We start from the raw sequence: 25,641 nt of genomic DNA, 5'->3' as shown, positions 1-25,641 counted from the left end.
AGATACCTCCGAAGTGGGTATTTCAAAGACCCAAAAGGACTCAGGTGGGCATTCGGGATAGCGGCTGTAGTAACAGAGGGCATCCAGCAATTGAACACCTTGCCTGGACTGTCTGAGAATCCATCTGCAGTAGGACTCCTGAAAGTACAAGAGCAACGGGTACCAATTGCCACTTCTATAGTGCACCGCCGACAGTATAGGACAACTCAAGATGCTGTGATTCCCATCCATAAGATGATTCAAGAGCTGGAGAGCCAAGGGGTGGTTAGTAAAACCCACTCACCCTTCAACAGCCCCATCTGGCCTGTGCGTAAATCTGAAGGAGAATGGAGATTGACTGTGGACTACTGTGCATTGAATGAGGTGACACCGCCACTGAGCACTGCCGTGCCAGACATGTTGGAGCTCCAGTACGAGCTGGAGTCCAAGGCAGCAAAATGGTATGCCACTATTGACATTGCCAATGCATTTTTCTCCATTCCTTTGGCTGCAGAATGCAGGCCTCAGTTTGCCTTCACATGGAGGGGAGTGCAGTACACCTGGAACCGATTGCCCCAGGGGTGGAAACACAGCCCCACCATCTGCCATGGACTGATCCAGGCTGCACTAGAAAAGGGTGAGGCTCCAGAACATCTACAGTATATTGATGACATCATTGTGTGGGGAAACACAGCAGCAGAAGTGTTTGAGAAGGGAAAGAAAATCATCCAGATCCTCCTGGAAGCCGGTTTCGCTATCAAGAAAAGTTAAGGGACCAGCTCATGAGATCCAGTTCCTGGGAGAAAAGTGGCAAGATGGACGGCGGCAGATTCCCACTGATGTCATCAACAAGATCACAGCGATGTCTCCACCAACCAGTAAGAAGGAGACACAAGCTTTCCTAGGTGCTATAGGTTTCTGGAGGATGCATATTCCCGAGTATAGTCAGATTGTGAGCCCTCTTTACCTGGTCACCCGCAAAAAGAATGATTTCCACTGCGGCCCTGAGCAGCAACAAGCCTTTGCCCAGATCAAGCAGGAGATCGCTCATGCAGTAGCCCTTGGCCCAGTGAGGACGGGACCAGATGTGAAGAACGTGCTCTACTCTGCAGCCAGGAACAATGGCCTGTCCTGGAGCCTTTGGCAGAAGGTGCCTGGTGAGACTCGGGGCCGACCACTGGGATTCTGGAGCCGAAGTTACAGAGGGTCCGAAGCCAATTACACCCCAACTGAGAAGGAAATCTTAGCAGCCTGTGAAGGAGTTCAAGCCGCCTCGGAGGTGATTGGTACAGAGACGCAACTCCTCCTGGCACCTCGACCGCCTGTGCTAGGGTGGATGTTCAAAGGGGAGGTTCCCTCCACCCATCATGCCACTGATGCCACATGGAGCAAGTGGATTGCTCTTATTACACAGCGCGCCCGTATGGGTAAAATGAATCACCCTGGGATTTTGGAAATAATTACCAATTGGCCTGAGGGTGAAGATTTTGGCCTCACAGATGAAGAACAAGAGCAAGTGACACGGGCTGAAGAGGCTCCACCATACAACCAATTGCCAGGAGGGAGGAGACACATTATGCCCTTTTCACTGACGGTTCCTGTCGTATTGTAGGGATGAACCGGAAGTGGAAAGCAGCAGTGTGGAGCCCCACACGACAGGTTGCTGAGGCCACTGAAGGAGAGGGTGGATCAAGTCAACTTGCAGAACTCAAGGCTGTTCAATTGGCCTTGGATATTGCTGAAAGAGAGGGGTGGCCGAGGCTCTACCTCTATACCGATTCATGGATGGTAGCCAATGCTCTGTGGGGATGGCTGAAGAGGTGGAAAGAGGCTAATTGGCAGCATGGAGGGAAACCAATTTGGGCTGCTAAGGAGTGGAAAGACATTGCTACCAGGGTAGAGAGACTACCTGTGAAAGTCCACCACCTAGATGCCCACATCTCCAAGAGTAGAGCTAATGAGGAGCATCGAAACAACGAGCAGGTAGATCGGGCAGCAAAAATAGAAGTGTCAAAGATTGATTTAGATTGGGAACACAAGGGAGAGTTGTTTTAACTCGATGGGCCCATGATGCCTCAGGCCATCAGGGCAGAGATGCCACCGATAAGTGGGCCCGAGACCGAGGGGTGGATCTAACCATGGACAGTATTTCTCAGGTTATCCACGACTGTGAGATGTGTGCTGCCATCAAACAGGCCGAACAGGTGAAGCCCCTGTGGTATGGCGGGCGATGGTCCAAGTATAAGTACGGGGAAGCCTGGCAGATTGACTGCATCACCCTTCCCCAAACCTGCCAAGGCAAGCGCTACGTGCTCACAATGGTGGAAGCCACCACGAGGTGGCTGGAGACCTACCCTGTGCCCCATGCTACTGCCCAAAACACCATCCTGGGCCTAGAGAAGCAAGTCCTGTGGAGGCATGGTACCCCCGAGAGAATTGAGTCAGACAACGGGACTCATTTCAAGAACAGCCTTATTAACACCTGGGCTAGGGAACATGGCATTGAGTGGGTGTACCATATTCCCTACCATGCACCCGCTGCAGGCAAAGTGGAGAGGCACAATGCATTGTTAAAAACCCAGTTGAAAGCATTGGGTGGGGGATCTTTCAAGAATTGGGAGCAGCATTTGGCAAAGGCCACCTGGTTGGTCAACACCCGAGGCTCCACCAACCGAGCAGGCCCTGCGCAGGCTGAGCCTCTGCATACAATAGATGGAGATAAAGTCCCAGTGGTGCAGGCCAGAGGTCTGTTAGGGAAGACAGTGTGGATCAAGTCTGCCTCAAGTACAGACAAACCCATTCGTGGGGTTGTCTTTGCTCAGGGACCAGGTTGCACATGGTGGATAATGCAGGAAGATGGAACAACACGATGTGTACCTCAGGGAGATCTGATTGTTGGGTGAGAATCATTTACAAACATCACTGTCTGCTGAATGCTATTGCCATTGTCTGTACATTAAACCACGCAGAATGAAATAGAAGGAAATGTGTAAGTGAGAGGGTATGTGTTAAGTGTTGAAAATATGAGCAAGTGTTGAAGGTATGAGTAAGTGAGAGAGGAATCCTGCTGCCCTGCAGCCTGGGGCCTGGATTCAGTGGCTCAGTGTGGAACGTGACAGGAGCATGATGGGTATTGCTTGTATTCTTTTTTTTTTGTGGGGAGAATGGATGGAAGTTTTATGTGGAATATATATTGGTTCTGTCTGTAAGTCAATGATATAGGGATAAGGGGTGGAAGATGTCCTGGGGTGACTGTGTATCCCCAATCGTCTGTTGGGTGCAGGGGGGGAGGGCAAGCGCGGTTTGTTTTTCCCCAGGAAAACTCTGCTCCTTGCAGTGACCTTGAAGCGGGGGAGCTGGAACACGGCAAGACGAAAGAAGCTCTGTTGTTTTTTCCCCGGCAGTTAGTTAGTTTAGTGCTAGCGTAGTTAGACGCTGTAGAATAGCTGAAGCTTTTTGCCTTTTTTTTTCTTTTTCTTTTTTTGTCCTTTTTTCCTTCCTTTTTTTCTTTTTTGCCCTCTCCTCGGAACTGTTCCAACCTCTCCGGACTAAGGACCTGGGGAAGCACCGGGGGCCTCCACAGGGGACCCACCCCACCAAGACCAGCCCTGCACATCTCCTCTTCTCCCAACGCCAGCGGAGACGGAGCGGTGGAGCACAGTGACGACCCTCAAGAGGAGACTTTCTTTAAGTTTGTTATCCTCCATAAGCGGCACGGAGCTCTTGTCATCAGGTATTGTGCTGGGAGTGCTTTGCCTGTTTAATAAACAGGTTTTTTCCACTTCTCTCTGAGGAAATCTTTTTTCCCAAACCGGTTGAAGGAGGGGAGGGGGGCCCCGTGGGAGTGTTTCTCCCAAAATCTGCCTGAAACCACCACACTTAGACAGACACTCAGACAAGGCTATTCACTTTTCCAAGTTTATGAACATATTTCAGTCAACATTATCCAATCTGTCACCTGTGATATGTCAGTTGCTCATAGCAGTCTCAGCTTCTATTGTAAAAATTCAGGATAGGATAGGATAGGATAGGATAGGATAGGATAGGATAGGATAGGATAGGATAGGATAGGATAGGATAGGATAGGATAGGAAAGGATGGTGTTTTGAAACTCTGAAAATAAAAATCTTTAGAAAAATGTTGTCTGTAATGACTCAGTGTGAGTAGATGATCACTATACAGACATCCTGTAAAAGCTGCTTAGAAAGCTTTTCTCCTCCCCTCACAACACCTAATGCCCTTCTGCTGAAACAGTTTTCTTCCACATTTCACTGTTAACTCATCAATACCTCCTGTATGGTAATCCCTTACAGCCTTTTAGATGGAATAAAATCCTGTCCAAAACACCAGCATCATTACTTGTGCAAGTTTGTGTCTGCAGAAATATTTAGCCTAAAGTGATACCTCTGAGCATCATGTCCTATTGTGTATGTCATTACACTATACCATTATAAATTGCTCTTATTAATGGCAAAATTTTGATCTTGAAATTGTGTTGACATATAGAAAGCACACATAAACCAAATTTACACTGTTTTTAAAAAGAATATTCTTTTCAGCTGCTTGTTTACTCCTGACAAGGCTAAATGCATTGCAGTATCTTCTCACTAAAACCCTTATGTAATTCATCTGTAGAAAAGATTCCAGCATATAACAGTGCGACAAAGGTTCTCAAGACTAGAACTGTTGATAACTGATTTATATTTTTAAAAAATATACATGGAACTTATGGCCTTGGGCTAGACATCTTCTAGTCCAGATCCCTGTTTCAAGAAGAAACAGGTCACACAGGGGGAGAGGAGAAAGCTCAGGTACTTCAGGTGTCACTCGCTAGAAGCTGTCTGAAACAAAGGCTCATACTTTCTAACTGACCACTGCAGATGGGATCATAAACTATTGTGTTAGATTCCTAAATTGACTTTCTTGTGAACATTGTTTCTGTGTGTTTGGACAGAGAAGTAAACAAGCTATAGTAGTCATTATGATTTATGGATTTATATGTTTAGTGGTCACTGTGGTTACTTGTTTCTTATCTCAGGCATGTACAATGCAAAAGTTTGTGAAAATAGTAGGTATCTTTAAAATGTCTTGGAGGAGTTTGAGAGGGGTATCCTGTATGTTTTCAAATTGTAACTATAGAGAGAGAGAGAGATTTTCAAAGTGCTTAGCATGAAATTCTATGCATTAAGTTTAGATCAAGTTCCTAGGGTTCAATATGGCATCTAGCACATGTCCTGGCACAAATAATATAAAAAGTAATATGAAGCAATGAAATATCATGCCATAGCAGAGTGTTCTTGTCAGATCTTTTATGCTAAAAAGTATGTCTTAAGTGGCTGGTTTTGACATTAAATGACATTAATGTCATTTAAAATTAGCAATATAATCACCCAACCAAAGAGAATTTTGATAACTTGCACATAAATGTATTTAAATTGAAATGTGTGTTAATATATAAAAAACCAAACAACTTGTATATTTCTGACAGGTCAAACAAATTGCCTTCTTATGTACTAAGCATAAGATGAACAGCTTTTGACATCCACTGCCTTGGATGTCACTGACTACTTTGATGCCACTGTCTATACAGTAAAAGTATACATTTAGGGATAAACTAGGAAACAGAAATTACTCAGCAACCTTCTGCCTGCCCTGTTGGGGCTGATCAAGTAAAAGGCTGGCTGAGTTCACAAGTTGAATCTCTGCATTAACTTTCTACTGTAATTAGACCAATTCATCCTGCTCTGAGCAGGTCTTGTTTGCTGCCAAGCAAGTAACTTCTCTAATATAATTATACAACTTCTTCATCAGAGTTGTCTGAGATGCAACTAGCACAAGGAAAATGATAATGCCTGCGCCCTCCCACACAAGCAGAGTTTTCTATACACTGATGCAGTGAGAACCATATACATTTTGTAAAGTGTAAGACAGACCTACCAAAAATACGTTTGAGTAGCATTGTGACTTTTATTTTTTTCAGAACTAGTACTATCCTCTGAGTAATCCTATCATATGGCCAGTGTTTCAGAAAGCTTTAAGAACACCTGAAATTGCACAGTCCTTGGCACTGATGCTATCACTCTCTTGTTTGCTTAGAACAGCTTATTTTACAGAGCTTACCCTGTATGCTAACTACTAACAATAAACAATGTTGCTTGGAAAATCTGATCTTTACTGAAAGACTCAAAACCTACAACAGGACATTTACTCTGAAAACCTGGATATTTGACAATAGAATGACTTTAATGGTTGTTTTGCTGTCAGCTATTGGCTGGATCTTGATAAGTGCTTAACAGCACACAGTAATCCCAATATTCATATAAAATTAAAGAGATAACTGACAAGCAGAACAGAGTAATTCACATTGGCATGTGTCCAAGATGGTGATTTTGCCATCCCTACAATGAATATTCCCAACGGATCTTTAATGATTTATGGTAGGAAAGGATAAGGTTTTTGGGCCAGCGTGCCACAGCAGAAAATTCTCCCATTCCACAATCTGTGCCAAGGTTTGAGTCCAGTGCTGGTTTAAAGAAAAAATTATCAACTCCCAAATCAGTCACTGAAGTATTCTGGCAATAAGTGAGCCAATTTCAGCCTTTCAGAATACTGATATAATTTTTCCAGTTTTAAGCATCTAGGGCAGAAGCGACTTACGGAATCACCCCTTTCCTTTAGAAGCATCTGGTCCTACAACCTATATATAGGCTTATCCCAGTGGACATTCACCAGTGGAGTTGATCAGCTCCCTTTTGTCCTCTTTCTCTCTATGAAGAGAAACAGAATGTGAGTACTCAAATCAAACAAGGGCAAGTACTCAATGCAAAGAAGAAATCCCTATGTTTCTTTTGAAACTTGTGCAGTTTTCCACGTGTTCACAGTACAAATCTTATTTGTTGAGGGAAATACATGGGACTATATTTTTGAGTTAATTCCAGCTCAACTAATTCAATCTTAGCACTGCTCATGAACTATGTGAAACATGTAGTTGTCCTTCCAGATCTATAATATTTTGTCAGGTTTTAACCCCAGTCAGCAGCCATGTCCCATGCAGCCTCTTGCTCACACCCCCGTCAGTGAGAATAGGGAGAGAATTAGAGAAGTAAAAGGCAAAAAAATTGTGACCTGAGATAAAAGCAGTTTAATAGAGAAAGCAAAAGCAACACAAGCAAAGTAAAACAAGGAATTCATTCACTGCTTCCCATGGGCAGGCAGGTGTTCTCCCAACCCCATGCATGATGATGACTTGGTGTCTGTCCTGGTTTGGGACAAATTTGGGAGAAAACCCCTGTATAGGATCCCTCTAAGAAAGCAAACCCAAGTGGCCCCTCCCTCCAACCGGTCCGGTAAAAAAAAAAAAAAAAAAACCCTTTGGAGAAAAGTGGAAAAAACTATTTTACTAAACAAATGAAGTGCATACAAGTATAAAGAATGAATAATATGAAACAATAAAACCTCTCCTTCTGAAGTGAGATGGCAAATTGAGAAAGTCCTTGCCATGGGTATAGCTCGGCTCTCTCTCTCAGCCTCTCCTCAGTCCCAGTCCCTCCAGCGCTGCTGGAAAATGCCGAGGTCCAGGCCCCGGTGGGCCGCAGGTGCAGCCCCCAGTGCTCCCCTGGGTTTTCAGTCCAGAGTGGGTTTAAACAGTTCCAAGAAAAAGGAAAAAAAAAACAGTCCAGGGAACTTCTCTGCCCTAGCTAGCTGAAACTAACTAAAAGCAAAACAAGATCTCTGTCCTGCAGTCTCTCCAAGCCTCCGCCGAACACACTGTCCGCAGCAGAATGTGGAGGAGTCAGGCAGTTTTCTCAAAACAAACTCCGCGCTTCTCCTTGCTCTTAGAACCAGTCTTAAAGGCACAGGACTCAATAAAGGCACAAACAGAACAGACGATTGGGGATACAGGCATCATAAAGTTACCCTAGGACATTCCACCCCTTATCCCCGTATCGTCAATTTACTAAAACTAATATATACTCCAGCTCTACATACACATACATCTATATAAAAAACAATATGCAATATACAGCTACATACAGTGGCAGTACCATTCAGCACACAGCGATAATTACACACAGTTCTCACCCAACAATCAAATCTCCGTGGGGTACACATCGTGTGGTTCCATCTTTCTGCATTACCCACCATGTGCAGCCTGGCTCCTGAGCAAAGACAATCCCACGGATGGGATCCTCTGTACTTGAAGCAGAATTGATTCAAACTGTCTTCCCTAATAAACCTCTTACATGTACTACTGGGACTTTCTCTCCATCTACTGTATGTAGGGACTCAGATTGGGCAGGGCCTGCTCTGTTGGTGGAACCTCAGGTGTTAGCTAACCAGGTGGCCTTTGCTAGATGCTGCTCCCAGTTTTTGAATGATCCCCCACCCAGTGCTTTCAGGGTGGTTTTTAGCAATGCATTGTATCTTTCTGCTTTCCCTGAAGCTGGTGCATGATAGGGGATATGGTACACCCACTCAATGCCATGTTCCCTAGCCCAGTTGTTGATGAGGCTGTTCTTGAAATGAGTTCCATTGTCTGACTCAATCCTCTCAGGGGTACCATGCCTCCAAAGAACTTGTTTTTCAAGGCCTAGAATGGTGTTACGGGCTGTAGTGTGGGGCACAGGGTAGGTCTCCAGCCATCCTGTGGTGGCCTCTACCATTGTGAGCACATAGTGCTTGCCTTGGCGGGTTTGGGGAAGGGTGATGTAGTCAATCTGCCAGGCTTCCCCGTACTTATATTTGAACCATCGCCCACCATACCATAGCAGCTTCACCCGCTTGGCCTGTTTGATGGCAGCACATGTCTCACAGTCATGGATAACTTGAGAAATACTGTCCATGGTTAGATCCACCCCTCGGTCTCGGGCCCACTTATCGGTGGCATCTCTGCCCTGATGGCCTGAGGCATCATGGGCCCATCGAGCTAGAAACAACTCTCCTTTGTGTTGCCAGTCTAAGTCTATCTTTGACACCTCTATCTTTGCAGCTTGATCTACCTGCTCGTTGTTTCGGTGCTCCTCATTAGCCCGACTCTTGTGGATATGGGCATCTACATGATGGACTTTGACAGGTAGCTTCTCTACCCGAGTGACAATGTCTTTCCACTCATCTGCAGCGCAGATTGGCTTTCCCCTACGCTGCCAGTTGGCCTTTTTCCACCTGTCCAGCCAACCCCACAGAGCATTGGCCACCATCCACGAATCAGTGTAGAGGTAGAGCTTTGGCCACTTCTCTCTTTCAGCAATGTCCAGGGCCAGTTGAACAGCTTTGAGTTCAGCAAGTTGGCTTGACCCACCTTCTCCTTCAGTGGCTTGTGCAACCTGTCGTGTCGGGCTCCATACGGCTGCTTTCTACTTCCGGTTCATCCCTACGACGCGGCAGGAACCGTCAGTGAAAAGCGCATAGCGTGTTTCTTCTGCTGGCAGTTGGTTGTATGGTGGAGCTTCTTCGGCACGTGTCACTTGTTCCTGCTCTTCTTCATCCATGAGATCAAAGTTTTCACCTTCCGGCCAGTTTGTAATTATTTCCAAAATCCCAGGGCCATTTGGGTTTCCAATACGGGCGCGTTGAGTGATGAGGGCAATCCATTTGCTCCATGTGGCGTCGGTGGCATGATGGGTGGAGGGAACCTTTCCTTTAAACATCCATCCCAGCACTGGTAGTCGGGGTGCCAGCAGGAGTTGTGTTTCAGTGCCTACTATTTCTGAGGTGGCTTGAACTCCTTCATAGGCGGCCAAGATTTCCTTTTCTGTTGGAGTGTAGTTGGCTTCGGACCCTCTGTAGCATCGGCTCCAGAATCCCAGTGGTCGGCCCCGAGTCTCACCAGGCACCTTCTGCCAAAGGCTCCAGGACAGGCCATTGTTCCTGGCTGCAGAGTAGAGCACGTTCTTCACATCTGGTCCCGTCCTCACTGGGCCAAGGGCTACTGCATGAGCGATCTCCTGCTTGATCTGGGCAAAGGCTTGTTGCTGCTCAGGGCCGCAGTGGAAATCGTTCTTCTTGCGGGTGACCAAGTAGAGAGGGCTCACAATCTGGCTGTACTCAGGAATGTGCATTCTCCAGAAACTTATGGCGCCTAGGAAAGCTTGTGTTTCCTTCTTGTTGGTTAGTGGACACATTGCTGTGATCTTGTTGATGACTTCAGTGGGAATCTGCCGCCGTCCATCTTGCCACTTTACTCCTAGGAACTGGATCTCATGAGCTGGTCCCTTAACTTTGCTCTTCTTGATAGCAAAGCCAGCCTTCAGGAGAATCTGGATGATCTTCTCTCCCTTCTCAAACACTTCCATTGCTGTGTTTCCCCACACAATGATGTCATCGATGTACTGTAGATGTTCCGGAGCCTCACCCTTTTCCAGTGCAGCCTGGATCAGTCCATGGCAGATGGTGGGGCTGTGTTTCCATCCCTGGGGCAGTCGGTTCCAGGTGTACTGCACGCCCCTCCAGGTGAAAGCAAACTGAGGCCTGCATTCTGCAGCCAGAGGAATGGAGAGAAATGCATTAGCAATGTTAATTGTGGCCTATTGTTTTGCTGCCTTGGACTCTAGCTCTTACTGGAGTTCCAGCATGTCCGGCACAGCAGCGCTCAACGGCGGAGTCACTTCGTTCAAGGCACGGTAGTCCACAGTCAATCTCCAATCTCCGTCAGACTTGCGCACAGGCCAGATGGGGCTGTTGAAGGGTGAGTGGGTTTTGCTGACCACCCCTTGGGTCTCCAGCTCACGGATCATCTCGTGGAGGGGGATCACAGCATCTCGAGTTGTTCTGTACTGTCGGCGATGCACTGTTGAAGTGGCAATTGGCACTTGTTGCTCTTCCACCTTCAGAAGACCTACAGCAGATGGGTTCTCTGATAGTCCAGGCAAGGTATTCAACTGCTTAACACCCTCTGTCTCTACAGCTGCTATCCCGAATGCCCACCTAAATCCCTTTGGGTCTTTGAAATACCCATTTCGGAGGAAGTCTATGCCCAAAATGCATGGAGCTTCTCGGCCAGTCACAATAGGGTGTCTCTTCCACTCATTTCCAGTCAGGCTCACATCAGCTTCCACCAAAGTAAAATCTTGTGAACCCCCTGTCACCCCAGCAATGGAAACAGATTCTTCCCCCACATGTCTTGATGGGAGTAATGTGCACTGTGCACCAGTGTCAACTAAGGCCTCATATTTTTGTGGTTCTGACGTGCCAGGCCAACGAATCCACACAGTCCAAAAAACACAGTTTTCCCTAGCCTCTACCTGGCTAGAGGCAGGGTCCCTCTAAGCCTGATTATCCTTATTTCCCTGGGTAACCGGAGCTGCTTCCTTCTTGCTAGAATTTCCTCTCACAGTCTTGCCATCCAACAATTCATGCAGCCGTTGCGTCATAGCATCAGTAGATTCTCCATCCCATCTTTTCATGTTGTCTCCACAATCATGCAGGAAGGACCACAGCTTAGCCCGTGGGATGCCTTTTCCCTCTCTATCTAGGGAACGTTTGCGTGTGGTGCCAGAGCCCCTAACTTGTACTGCAGAGATCTGGAGAATGTCCTCCTTGAGTTCTTTGTGATTCTCCTCTATCTTGTCTTCTAATTTCCTCATACGCGTTTCCAGAGCTGCAATTCTTGCATGTGTTGGACCATGCACGGCATCTGCATATGTTCGGAGCTTCTTCGCCATATCAAGCACGGTCTCCTCTGTCTCATCCTGCTTCATTATTGCTAAAGCAGAGGAGTATTCTTGTGGCCCAAGTCGTACAAGTTTTCACCACATCACAGGTGTACATGGTACCAAGTCGGGGTTCCTAGTGTTTATGTCATCTGAAAAGACAATCTCCACCACTGCCATTTCCCTCAAGCGCTGGATCCCTTGTTCAATGGTTTTCCACTGGGTTTGCTGCATATAGAGATCGTCGGCACACAGATATCTTTGTGCCACACTTCCCAGGACCCGTTCCCAGAGACTACAAGGACTAGCCTCCCTCATCATTTCTTGGTCAATAACTGGATCATGTGACAGGAATCCAAGATGTCTTGCTTCAGTGCCATCCAGCATTGTAGCCTCGCCTGCAGCATCCCAAAGATGGACTAACCAACTAATTATAGATTCATCAGGTCATCGAGTATAATCCTTTCTTAGGCCCTGAAGGTCCTTCAGGGAAAAGGACTCAATAGTATCTCCTGATGTTGTAGCAGTTGGTCGGGCTCCTGATCTTGTAGCAGTTGGTCGGGCTCCTGATGTTGTAGCAGTTGGTTGGGCTCCTGATCTTGTAGCAGCTGGTTGGGCTTCCGATTTTCTATCAGTTGGTTCGGTTTCTGACTGTGTATCATCAGTTGCTTCAGCTTCTGATTGTGTGTCAGGTGGTTTGACTCCTGACTGGGTGTCAGGAGGCATTGAGGATCCTTCACCTGAATCATCGTCTACTGGTCGATCGGTTTTGTCCATGTGCTTCTTTCCCTTCTTTACTGCAGCAACTGCCGGTGTCTCAGCCTCACTGTCTGGTTTAGCTGCAGCCTGAATAGCTGTGGGATTGGCTGCAGCCTGAGTGACTGATTTATCTCCCTGCAGCCTCTATCTGCTGCCCTACAGTGTTTAGCAGTGTGTGACTTATTCTAGAAAAGCTATAAACTATATAGAGGAAGCTCACCAGGTAAAATACCAGGAAGGTGGTGTCTTTAACATTCAGGAGACCCTGAACATTCTCCAAAAGTGATGTAACTGACTCAAAAGAGAAGAAGGAAAGAAGAGGCTGAAGAGCCTCATCCCCTACTCCTCCTCTAACAAACTGGGTGCAATTGTTGATAAATCCCCAAAACATGCTGCTGGAACTAGGACGCAGGGTAGGACGAAAAAACCATAAACTGAACATACCCAGAACAAACTCCAGTATCTTTATAAGCTTCCTGTAAACTATAATCACTGAACTCAGCAAAATAACTATTCTAATTTGTGCATCCCTAGTGTAAAAGCTGTATGTTAGGGACAATATTGGAGCTATTTCTGGGTAAGAAAACAAACCTAGGGACCAGAAAGGTATTAAGACCTCAAAAAAGCCTAGGGAACAGAAATGCAGAAAAGACTCCATTCTAAGAGACATTAGGAATTCAAGAAGCAACATGGCCACTGACTGTTTAATCCCCACCCAAAGGACAAACAAAAAAATGCAGTTAATAATAATCAATACAAGTTTTTTCCACTCTCTCGAGCCCTACGTTGGGCACCAGTTAGAAGTAGGTCCTGGTTTGGGACAAATTTGGGAGAAAACTCCTGTATAGGATCCCTCTAAGAAAGCAAACCCAAGTGGCCCCTCCCTCCAACCGGTCCGGTAAAAAAAAAAAAAAAAAAAACCCTTTGGAGAAAAGTGGAAAAAACTATTTTACTAAACAAATGAAGTGCATACAAGTATAAAGAATGAATAATATGAAACAATAAAACCTCTCCTTCTGAAGTGAGATGGCAAATTGAGAAAGTCCTTGCCGTGGGTGTAGCTCGGCTCTCTCTCTCAGTGCCTCTCCTCAGTCCCAGTCCCTCCGGCGCTGCTGGAAAATTCTGAGGTCCAGGCCCCAGTGGGCCGCAGGTGCAGCCCCCAGTGCTCCCCTGGGTTTTCAGTCCAGAGCAGGTTTAAACAGTTCCAAGAAAAAGAAAAAAAAAAAACAGTCCAGGGAACTTCTCTGCCCTAGCTAGCTGAAACTAACTAAAAGCAAAACAAGATCTCTGTCCTGCAGTCTCTCCAAGCCTCCGCCGAACACGCTGTCCACAGCAGAATGTGGAGGAGTCGGGCAGTTTTCTCAAAACAAACTCCGCGCTTCTCCTTGCTCTTAGAACCAGTCTTAAAGGCACAGGACTCAATAAAGGCACAAACAGAACAGACGATTGGGGATACAAGCATCATAAAGTTACCCTAGGACAGTGTCCTAGGTTACAATGTAAAATGTGCCCAGAGTATGTATTCTATCACCATCTACATGAGCTGTTGAAACTAGGTTGTGCACTGTTTCCCTTGCCCCCTCCCTCCAGACTATCTTCTGTTAATGGCCCATCAATGCCCTGCTGCGTGACTCATAGGTAACTCCCTCCAGGAGCTATCTCTGTTTAATGGGCAATCAAGGACCCATTGCAAGACTCATAGAATGATATCAGCTGATTGTGAGATGCTCCGCCCAGGGGGAGGAGCCAAGCATTCCCACCTGGACATAATCTGGGATTTGGGACAGCATGGGAGTCTTACCCACTGGACTCCCAGAGGACAAGAGCTACCAGGCCTTTCTGCGGGAACACTGCTTCAACAAGACCACTTCATCTAGACTGCCACCACCATTGTGTCAGGTTGTATTCTCACTCTGTCAATGATATTTTGCACTATTGCATTTATTTTATTTTACCTTTTTTCCTCCTATTAAATTGTGGGTTTTTTCTGACTTGGAGTCTCTGGCTGGTTTTGCTTTCAAGCCGGCACACTTGGGAAGACAAACACCATCATTCCAAACTTACCACCCTTCCTCCTTCTTCCCCCCATTTATACACTGAGCATGATGTCACATGGTCTGGAATATCTCTTTAGTCAGTTGGGGTCACCTGTCCTGGCTGTGTCTCCTCCGTACCCCCCAAGCACCCCCAGTCCCCTCCCCAGAGTGGCAGTACCAAAAGCAGAAAAGGCCTCAGCTTTGTGCAAGCCCTGCTCAGCAGCAACAAATAACATCTCTGTATTATCAACCCTGTGTTCAGCACAAATCCAAAACACAAGCCGAATTTCAGCCACTGTGAAGAAAATTAACTCTACTTCAGCTGAAATCAGCACATTTGTTAAACAAGCACTGGCCCAGTAAGTTCTGAGTTCTCACACCCACAAGCTGACAAGACAAAACAAAGCTGGTAAAATCCAAACTGACGTGGAGGGAGGACAGAAACACTTGAGAAAAAATGTTGCCACTTTTACTGCAGAACTGAAATCCAATATGTGGCCTAAATTAAAATATCACATTTTTTATTACAGCTCATACACATAAGTGACATAAAAAGATACCACTGTTAAACAAAAAGAAAAGACATGTTCACATTTAACCAGAGACAAATCTGTCAACAAGGAAAGGAAATTTCAGATCAGAGAAAAAGTGAAAAGTGGCCATGTCTTTCTGCTGAAGAGAGAAAGGAGGAGGAGTGAAGGTAAATAAATAAAAGAAGCAGAAAATTTAGCATGGCACAACCATGAAAATTAATGCTTGAAGCAAAAGAGAGGGACAAAAAGGATCTGACAAAATGATAAGCTCAAGAGGAAGAATTATAATAATGTACACGGAGGAGGAGAAAATAAGGGAAGAACTATAATGCAAACAATGCTAAGCTGGTAAATCCTACAACTTTTTTTATGACACAGGATGCACAAATAGATCATTTAGGATTCTTCTCAACCCCAGGAAAACAATGTCAAATGACAGTCATTTTGTTTCACCTAAGAGAACATTGACATTAAAAGACAGAGAGAGATTGAAAAGCAATCTGAAGAAATTACATGGGTTTTCAACATTCAATTCAAATAATTCAGATAATTCAAAGGAATTATCTGTACAAGCTTTTGTACATACATGGAGTAATATTATAAGGGGGAAAATTAAGTACGAAATGGTATAATAAATTGTTCATTTGCTACAAATCTGAGGTTGCTGTGAAAGAAGACTGAATTGTGGGCTGTTTTCTCCACACTACGTTCTCTAAAACCTGAATAATGTGACAATTATTCAGGGTAAACACAATGGAAATCTTTTTTCCAAGGCTTCAGAGTAACAAGGGAATGAGACAAAGTGCATTCTGCAACTCTAGGAAATAGGAGGTGAGGTCTGTTCTCCCTGCTAATGTAGAACAAGTTTGACTGACCAGCATAATGTAATGTCAGCCATTCACAGTGAATAAGAAAGATTTCACACCAAGCTTAGTCCCGATATTTTACAAAACACAAAAATCTCCCTGGTGAACCTAAACCTCTCTATATATCATCTGTACCTGCACTGAGAACCTGAGAACTTTTACAGCAAAATAAATCAAAAATCAAAATAAACTGGCATCAAGTTGTGGATGGGAGCAAGGGGAGGTTTTTCTTGTCAAGAGTTTAAAAATAAATTAGAGATATTAGTTACCTGAATTTGAATAAATGGATATCACTCTGTTCAAAGTCAAAACTATTCTGCAGTTGTGGAGAGAGATGGGGGTAAGTGATAGACAATTTACTAAAGACACTACTTTTCTATGGCAAGAGAAAGGAAGACAGCATTACTTGGAGTCCTTGCACTTCAGAGGCAGAAAATCGCAGAAGTCTATTTCTCCTGTAATGCACAAGTGCTATCATCCTAACTGTGAAGTCACTCAGAACACTCTCTTGTACAACTGCAAGGGCTCCCTTTTGCAAGGAAGAAAAGCATCAATGCAATAGGGTCGGAGACAAGATGTGAAGGTGGATACTGGCCTCAGAAAAAAAAACTTGTTTACCTTATGTATCGGTGCAATTTTCTTTCATACTGTTTACTAAGCAGAAAGAAAATCCACTTTCATCAGATACACTCAGATGGGCTCAAATGTAAGTTAATACAATTTATTAAATCTAGCTGTATTGGGGGGAAAAAAAAGTTACTTTATTTTTTTTTTTTCCTAACATGGAGTAATGGAAATATTAACTGTATACTCAAAAAGATTTAAATTGCTTTTCTACAAAAAAAAAAAAAAAAAAAAAAAAAAAGTAGAGTATACTTTGTCTTACCCAATTTTATTTATTTTTAATATATTATTAGAATTTAGGCTTTGAAATTATGAGTCACAATCAATAATAACTAGTTAATAGTGTTTAAAATGGGTAGTGCTAGGCATATATATTCAGCTTATAACTGATGCTGCTAATATACAGCTTTCTATATAGCCTTTCTTGCTTATTTTTCAACACTCTGCTCTTCAGTTTCTTGCACAAATTATTATGTCTGTATGTGGAAACAGGCTCAGCTGCTTAAAGAGCTCTTAAACATGAAAACTACCTCAAAATGGTAGCATTTTAAAACATTACCAAGGTGTCTAAAGAAGAGGCATTTATGTTTTTCTTTATTATGTATGTTTTCTTTGTATGTTTTGATAGAGTATTTTTAGCATCCTAAAAAAGGGAGTCATGATGGGACTAATTTAGGATATAAGGGACTTGCCAGCATGCTGTGGTCCATGAAAGTGGATTATTTTTTTCCCTTTCTGTTGCATTTTAGAGATGGGAAGCTGAAGGAAAGACAGAGAAATTCATTGGTCCAAAGCCATACCCAAAGTGTATGGTAGAACCAAGGACTAAACCCAAAGACTCTTCCTTCTTCTGTCCCATTCTGTTATTGTCTTCCTCTACAATGATGCCTCTACTGTAGGTAACAAGCCTGGAAATCAGTTGGAAAGGTTCCTGCTACATGGACTAGATTTCGTCTCCCTTCTCAGTCTATGGTCTTACACATGCCTATTGGATCAGTTCTTTGCTGAAAATGTCAGATATCAACAACTCCTCTATAAGAGACATTTAGAACTTCTTTAAGATTCAGCAATACTTGAATTTTCCTTCACTTTCTCTGTTAGTAAATTATGATGTTTGTGACTGAAATTAATAAAAACTTATTAAGGCTTTCAATATTAACAAGATCAAAGGAATACTACAGGTATTTGTGTTTTGGTTTTGTTTTGGTCATACCTGTCATTCACACAGTTTCTAGAATTTTCTCAGTGTCAGATTTTAAGCAAAAGAGCCCCCAAAAGCATAATTTTCTGGTTATTTCCTTTGACAAATCATGACTAAACACTTCCCAAGCAATGTTCATCAGAAGAGGGCACGAGAGCAGAATTAGGTTATCTTGGTAGATGTCTTAACTGTGAGGTAGATGAGGAAGGTAATAAAAGAACTAAGCAGGATGGTTAGAAGAAAGTCACACAAAAATTCTTAATTCCTTTTAACCTCAATCACGTTAAGCAGCCATGATGCAGACTGCACCCTTCATCTGCAGATGCAATACTCTCAAATAATTGTCTTCTCTCTATACAAGACTGTTACACTACCAGGATATTTGTTTCTCCACATTTATCAGTGAAAAACTACACTCACCTATTCTTTTATACTCAGTTCAGAATAGATACATATGGAATATTTGTCTTCACTCATCTACACCATAATCCATAACAGAAAGAATTTTAAAGGAAATTAACTTTAAAAAAACCCTAAAATTCATCATCTCCCTTTGCTTCACCTGCAGGACACTCCTTTCCTGAGTGAGGTGATGAACTTTTGACCTGAGTGAACCATTTATTTTTGAGATCACAGTGTCATAGAATCAGGTGGCATAAACATGTTAAAGGAAGTCTCTGAGTTCAGGATCCTGAAAGGAAAGCTTGCCATATGTTTTCTGGTGATATATAAATATTCAGTTTTGACTCCTAAGGTGCTTCACATTAGGAAGAAAAACAGTATTGGGGAAGAGCACAGAAAAGTCTCTTCTCCATATAATTTTTCCTTTTTTTTTTTTTTTTTTTTTTTTTTTTTTAAAAATTCACAAGGAATACAGAAATTCATACTAGCTTAGGATGAAAATTGTATTTGCAAATCTTTTTTTAGTTGGCCAACTGCTCACACAAGTTTAGCGAGACTGTTAATTTTTTGTGAAACAGCAAGGGAATTCTGGCATGGTCTTTGCCCACATGCTAATGTTGCTGCAGTGGCAAGTATGGGCACTTCCATTCTCTTGTACCTATAAGGGTAAAACTTTTTACTTTATTTCATGATGGAAGAGTAGTATTGCATGCTTCTGTTCATGATACTTTGCTGTGCTGCAATTCTTTTCAGGGAAGAACTTTTGCACTAGGAGAGCCTGTTTACTGCCCTCTTTTGTCAAGTCATTTTGAGCGCAGCAAAATCCTTGAAGGCAGACACAAATGCTGAGATTAATGTCTAGGAAAGGGCATAATGCCTGCTTACTATTTTCAAGCACTGCTCTTTGTGAACAGGTAAGCATACTGATGAATGAAGACAGTACTTAAAGAAAATTATCTGTTCTGATACTATTTTTCCTTTTCTATTCAACATTTATTCAGTTTATTTATGCATTTGAAAGACAAGAGAATTTGTCAACTTGGCTTGTTAGAAAAAATTTCATCTTGTAAATAACATCCTTTTCATCAAGAAATCAATTTGTTGATCCTAAAAAATATTTTAATCCCCTCCCAAGGCAACAGAAAATAGTGAATGGTGAGGAAGCAGCTGTTTTTCAGTGTACAGCTTGCCCTCAGCAGTAACTAACTAGCTTAAACCTCTGTCTGGCAGCAGTTATCTTCGAGGTCTTCCATAAAATATGTCTAGAAGATGGTTTCCAATTTCTTTTTATTTGAGTCTCTATCTCAAGGGCCACACCTGAGTGATTTTTATAATTAAGATCTCTCAAACTCTGATTCACGTTGATCTTTCAGCCTCAGACCTTTCACGCTTCATAATTTCTTTCCTAAAATATGGCTCCTAGAATTGAACATGTAGGTTCCACTATGCTCTCCCTAATGCTCAGCATTAACCAATTCATAATTCCAGCTCCTTTGAGTCTCTTTTTACTCCAGCCAGATTGTTCAAATAGCTTTGGTGTATTATTTATGATTAACCTTGTTTCCCAAGGTGATTTTTTTTTTTCTTTTTCCTGCAACCCATATATTTGTTAGGGTCCTTTCTAAGCCTACTAGTATAACTTTCTATCTTCAGTCAAGTGGATGACCTAGATCAATTCAGATCCATCTTTTTGCTGTTTTCCTTATCTTTATGCAACAAATCTGACTTTCTGGTTAGTATAAAGTACATTTTCCTTCTTCATTTAGCTAAAAGTAAGATTAATTTCTATACTATATATGTTGCATATATGTACATCAGCAGTGACACTAATAAGATGCACTCCGCAGAATTAGCAAAAATAAATTTTTGTCATATAAAAGTTTGGTGAATATAAAATAAATGGTGTGCTGCTCTAAAGGAATAAAGTGTTTACACAAGGTGACACATTAGGTTGACAAGGGATCAGTGACCAAACATTGTGTAAAAACTGATATTCAAAAGCTATGAGATTAAAAAAAAATTGAAAGCAGGTAAATTGCAGCTAAATTAGAGAATAGTAACTTGAAAAAATTCCCAAAGCAAGCAAAAGAAGAACGATATATGGTTTCAGCAAGATCATGAACTGCAGCAACAGTTGATATGTCTTTTAATATATGGGAAACTGGAAGTTTAAATTAAAATCAGGTTTAAAATACTGTTTAAAAAATGTGAAACTCTTGTAGCTCTTGATCTTAGAAATGGCAAATTGGTTTCAAATTCAGTCAGACAAAGGTTGAGGTAGAAGTGGACTTCTGGATGTCATCTGATTCAAACACAGCTACTTAATAAAGCTTGCCCAGCACTTTGTGCAGAGGTGTTTTGAATATCTGCAGGGAGGGAGACTGCAATGTTTCTGGGCAATCTAAGCCAGGGTTGAATCAGCCTCACAGTGAAAAAAGGCTTTTATAATGTTCAGAAAGAATCACATCTTTTTCAGTTTGTGCCCCTTGCCTGTTGTCCTGCCACTGGGCATCACTGAAAGGAGCCCGACTCCACCTTTTTTGCATCCCCTGTTTGAGTATTTATAGACATTGATAAGATCCTGCCAGAGCTTTTCTTCTCCAGGCTTGACAATCCCAGCTCTCTCAGCCTTTTATCACTTCAGAAATTCTGCAGCTCCTTAATATCCTCTGTGCCCCCTTGCTGCTCTCTTTCCAGTACATCCATGTGTCTCTTCTGGTGAGCACAGAACTGTACACAGCACACCAGGTGAGGTCTGAAGTAGTCAGAATCATTCAGAAACAGAATTTCCTGAATACTTCAGCCATGTGTGCTCCACTTTGGACCCTCCTCCAACCGATTTTTTCAATCTTTAGATTTCTAATAGCTCTCAAATCTTTGCTGGCACTTATTTTAATTATCTTGACATCAAACTACGGCCCTCGCTGTTTCTCTGAATAGATCAAAAGAGCACATGCTATGCAATCTTTATCTCTAAATGATTCAGAGAGAAAATATCAACCTCAATTAAAATCATTAACATGGTCTCTTCTGCTTTATCACAGCTGTGAGATAAAACCAGTTGAGACAGATTTTGGATACAAAGTTTGGGGAAAAAAAGTTCGAGCATATTCAGTTAAGAAATAAATATTAAATCAGTATTCAAAGAGTGTGGAGCCTGGGAAGAAATGATAGTCTGTGTTTCAATATATGTGCAAGATCATTTCCTTTTTCTTTTAATTTTCCTTTTAAAGAAAATAAATTAATTTCAAAATGTAGTTTCATTATATTAAAGTAAAAAAAAAAAAAAAAAAAAAAAAAAAAAGAGAGAGAGAGAGAGAGAGAGAAAGAGAAAGTAAAATGCAATTTCATACCAAAAGTATTCAGAACATATAGTCTGAGATAGTTTAAATACAGGTAATACAAGTGCAGTGAAGTCGACTCTCATTGCATTAAGGTAACAGCTTGGATTGTGTCAAGACATTTAAGGCTGCTTCAGGTTTTAGCTATGTGCCACAGGGCAGGTTAGAAGTCAACATGCCACTTACAGCTGAAGTGCTGGTACAACATAGAGAGGACAAATATGCACAAGGTTTCCAGCTGGCATAGCTTACGCTTATATTTGTTGATCCGAGCATAGTATCACATCAGCATGTAGCAATCCATATGATATTTAGAGTAGGTGTTAGACCCATAGTTGGAGGATGATTATCTCTGGCACAACAGCGTAAGAAAAGAGTGAGAACAGACTGTGAGAGATCATCCAGGAGATGTAAGTTGTGAGTAATCTTGTGTCTTCATGGATAGATGCTTCATCATTAAAAATTCTATGACTCTACACAAAGTCAATTAAAATTGTTCCTGCATAGGAGAAGAGTACCAGGCAGCAACATGCTGAGGCATGACTGCTTGTTTGCCTCTGCATAGCACATCAATGAGACAGCTCTTTCAACATTACCTTTTCAAGCCCAGCTCTCAACTGCAAGAATGGTGTGAAAAGCCTTGGAAGAGAACTGTAAGAGAATCTGAATAACCACAAGGAAGCACTGGGAGGAAGCTTGTTCTTTGTGCTGTAAACTGTCATTTTATTACCGAGCATTAACAAGAAAGGAGTAAATGGGTATAGAACAACTGTAATGTCATGAAAACGTGACAGGCATAAAAGTGTACAAAACTAGTTTCTCTTAACAGTGAGTATAATCAGAATGAGTCTGTCTGAATCAGATCAAAGTTCCTTCTAGTTTGGAGTCACGTCTCCGACCAAAGTTGTTAGGAAATACTTTGAGAAAGACTAAGCCAACAGAGGAAGAATATGGTGTGCTTCCCTAGAGTACTTTTTCAGGTGCCAGTGAATCTATGCAACTTCAAACAAACGACAAGCATTTTTCATGTAAAGAAGGTAGATTAGTATTATTCTGCAATTCCATAATGATTCATCCATGATATGTCCACAGAGGCATGGAGAATGCTGACATAAAATCTTAAGAGAGAAGCCTTTGATGGGAGGATGAGATTCCTTCACGGTTTATTTGGGGAAAAAAAAAAAAAAAAGTCTCCTAATTCTGTTGCCAATACACTTCAGGGAATAACTAACATAGAATTTTATATTCATTAAATCAGTTTTAAATTTGGCTAGAAGTTGTAGCCTTTTTTTTCCCCCAAAGAACACAGCTAGGAATATCAGTGTGCATGATTATTAAAATCATTTTAACATTCAAGGCAACACTTTTTCTGCAGACCATTTAGAAAATTATACCCACTTGTTATAACACAGGTAATTTGTTTGAATTTGTAGACAGGTCCTGTAGACAGGTCTAACCCCAGCCAGCAACCAAAGCCTACACAGATGCCCCTTCACTCGATGTGGTGTCCTGGAGGAGAGATTCAGAAGGGTAAAAGCAAGAAAACTTGAGAGTTGATGGAGGTGACTACCATGGCAAGCAGTGAATTAATTCCATGTTTTATTCTACTTGTGTGTGCGGCTTTTACTTTCCCTATTACAATTACAACCTTTGAGTTTTCCAACTTCTATCCTTCTGATTCTCTCACTAACCTAATGGTTAGGGAGTAAGCAAGGGGCTGCAAAAGATTAATTGATGGCTGGGATTAAAACAAGGCAAACACCATTTGTCTGAATGTCCTTCCTTCCTTCTTCTTTTCCTCCTTTATAAATGCTGAGCAGGATGCCATATCCTATGCAATATGTCCTTGGTCAGTTGGGGTCAGCTGTGTCCCCTCCCAACTTCTTGTACCTCCCTAGCCTCCTCACTGATGAGATGGCGTGAGGAGCAGAAAAGGTCTTGACTGTGCAAACACCGCTCAGTCATAACTAGAACATCCCTGAGCTACCAACATTATTTTCATCACAAATCCAAAACATAGGCACTTCTTCTGATGAAAAAAACCCAGTGCACAATCCCATTGTGTCAAACCTCATCATAGATGATCATGTCTTATCATATACACCCAATACTCTGCAATAACCTAAGGCAACCATACTACTAAAGGCAGCATGCATTTGGGGAAAGAAAGAGTTTGATATGAACAGTATGCCAAATGTTTTTTAAGAAAGCATAGCCTTGCACGTTACACAAAAATACAGTAACTAGATTATCTGAAGAATCTCTCTAGTGCAGTGACTTCTTCAGACCTCTCAATTCCTCAATAAACAATTTATAAGTTCAGGAAAGGATATTACAAAATTTGGAAATTTTCCAGTAAACATTGAACCCAAAGCTGTAATTTTCATTATAGTAATAAATGAAAATTACATGTTAGTTTATCCAAAGAACTGTTACTTATTCACATTTTACTGAAAATGCAGAGATATGTTTTTTCCTGAAAATTTTTTGAAAAGGTGTGTGTAAGATATAGGAGGTGTTTCTGTGTGTTATTTGTTTTCATATCATATTTCATTTTTATATTGGGTTTTATAATGGTTTGTTCTGTACTCCCCTATTCTCCTGGAAAATATAATATCCCAAGGTTTGTCCCTGCCCTTCTCCCTGTCCGTCCTCCCACACTCCTCACAGTCCCCTCCTATGGGCCTTGTCTGTCATTCGGCTGTTCCACCCAGGTTCTGGAGATTTCATGTAAAAGGCATCGAATGATAGGACGAGAGCCGAGGAGGTCCCTCCCTTTATGTTCCCCATTGGTTCCCTTGAATGTCCCTCCAACCCTGTTCCACTACCACCTTATTCCTCAGTGGGTGTTGGTTTGTCCCCTCCTTTAGCCCCTCCCCTGGATATAAGCCCAGAGCCCCTGCTAGCAGACAGGACTTGATCTGGGCAGCTGGACAGGGCAAAGCTCTGGGCAGGACCACAGAACAAAGACTGAATAAAGCCTTGGTTTTGCCCCCAGATCAAGCCCCGACTCCTTCTTTTGCCACCAACGGGGGGTCTTGGCTCTCTTGTGCTAATGGAAAGGTTCTTGGCCACCTCCCGGGTTTATAGGACCCAAAGGAGCATCTTGTCTGCCGCTTGTCTCGACCTAGCCTGGGCAAAAACGGAGCTCTGGAGCTCTGTGAGAGACAAGAAATGGGTGTGGTGCACACAATGTGGGGCCCAAATAACCACACGTGGCACACACAAGCGCAGTGTCCGAGCAACCCTGCACACACAATGTGCGGCCGAGGACTCCACGCAGTCATGTGAGTCCAAAATTTTGGCCCATCCATGCAGAGACAGAGAACCATCAGGCTTGGTGTTCGCCAGGGAGCCCCCATGACAATGGACTCCATGGAGTGAGACTGCAGTTTTCCTGTGGACTTAAAAAACCCATTGGACAGATGCGGAAAAAGTCTCCAAAATGGCAGGGTGCTCCCAGAGAAAACGACCATGTGTGGCCCGCTGCTCCTGGGAACCAAAAGTGAGAAGCTCTTTTGCACCAAAAGAATCACTTTCAGGCAGAGGACAGTGACTGGGAAGTTTTTTCAGTTTGGTAAGTATTCCCACTAGGGGATCTTAGGAAAAATCTTTCAGAGGCTACAAGCCTCAGGGAAGGGTTTTTTCCCTTTGGGGAAGGTTCTAGCCTTCAGGGCAGGCTTTTGGGGCTCTTAGGAGCAAAATCGGTTTAAGCTGCGCGGCCCCTGGGGTGGGGGGGAAAGAAAGGGTTCTCCTCCCAGGTTTTTTCTCTGGTGGGTTTTTTTTTGTTTGCTTGTTTTTTTCTCAGTTTCCCAGTTGCAGGGAGTGGGGGAAGCAGAATCTTAAGATCTGGGGCAAAAATGGGCGCTAGGTCCTCTGCATCCCCGAAAGGGGTCCCAAGTTTTGGGAACCTTAGATGGTGGTACCCAGTTTTCAAAGAAAACAGTTTAAAAGATTGATTCGGTGGCCGTTCCTTCAACTCCCACACGTGTCCATAGAAAGGGTCTGCAGTACCCAATTTTGGGATGCTGTCGGGAGCAAATTGGCTGAATCAGGCAGCTCTAAGGACCCACAAACTGCAAATTTTGCTCTCTGGAGCTTGCAAATTTGGTTTGCATTGCCGAAGAAACAGACAGTTCCTAGTGAATCTGCCCCAGTCGACCCAGTTTCTGCCTCTCCTGACCCCAAAATCCCTTCCCCAAACCTGGGTATTCAAGGAGAGCAATCCGCAAGCAAGCGCAGGTTAACTGTA

This window comes from Hirundo rustica, chromosome Z (genome assembly GCF_015227805.2).
Source record: "Hirundo rustica isolate bHirRus1 chromosome Z, bHirRus1.pri.v3, whole genome shotgun sequence".
Classification (NCBI taxonomy): domain Eukaryota; kingdom Metazoa; phylum Chordata; class Aves; order Passeriformes; family Hirundinidae; genus Hirundo; species Hirundo rustica.
The sequence above is the reverse complement of the archived record's forward strand: the minus strand, read 5'-3'. Positions refer to the sequence as shown.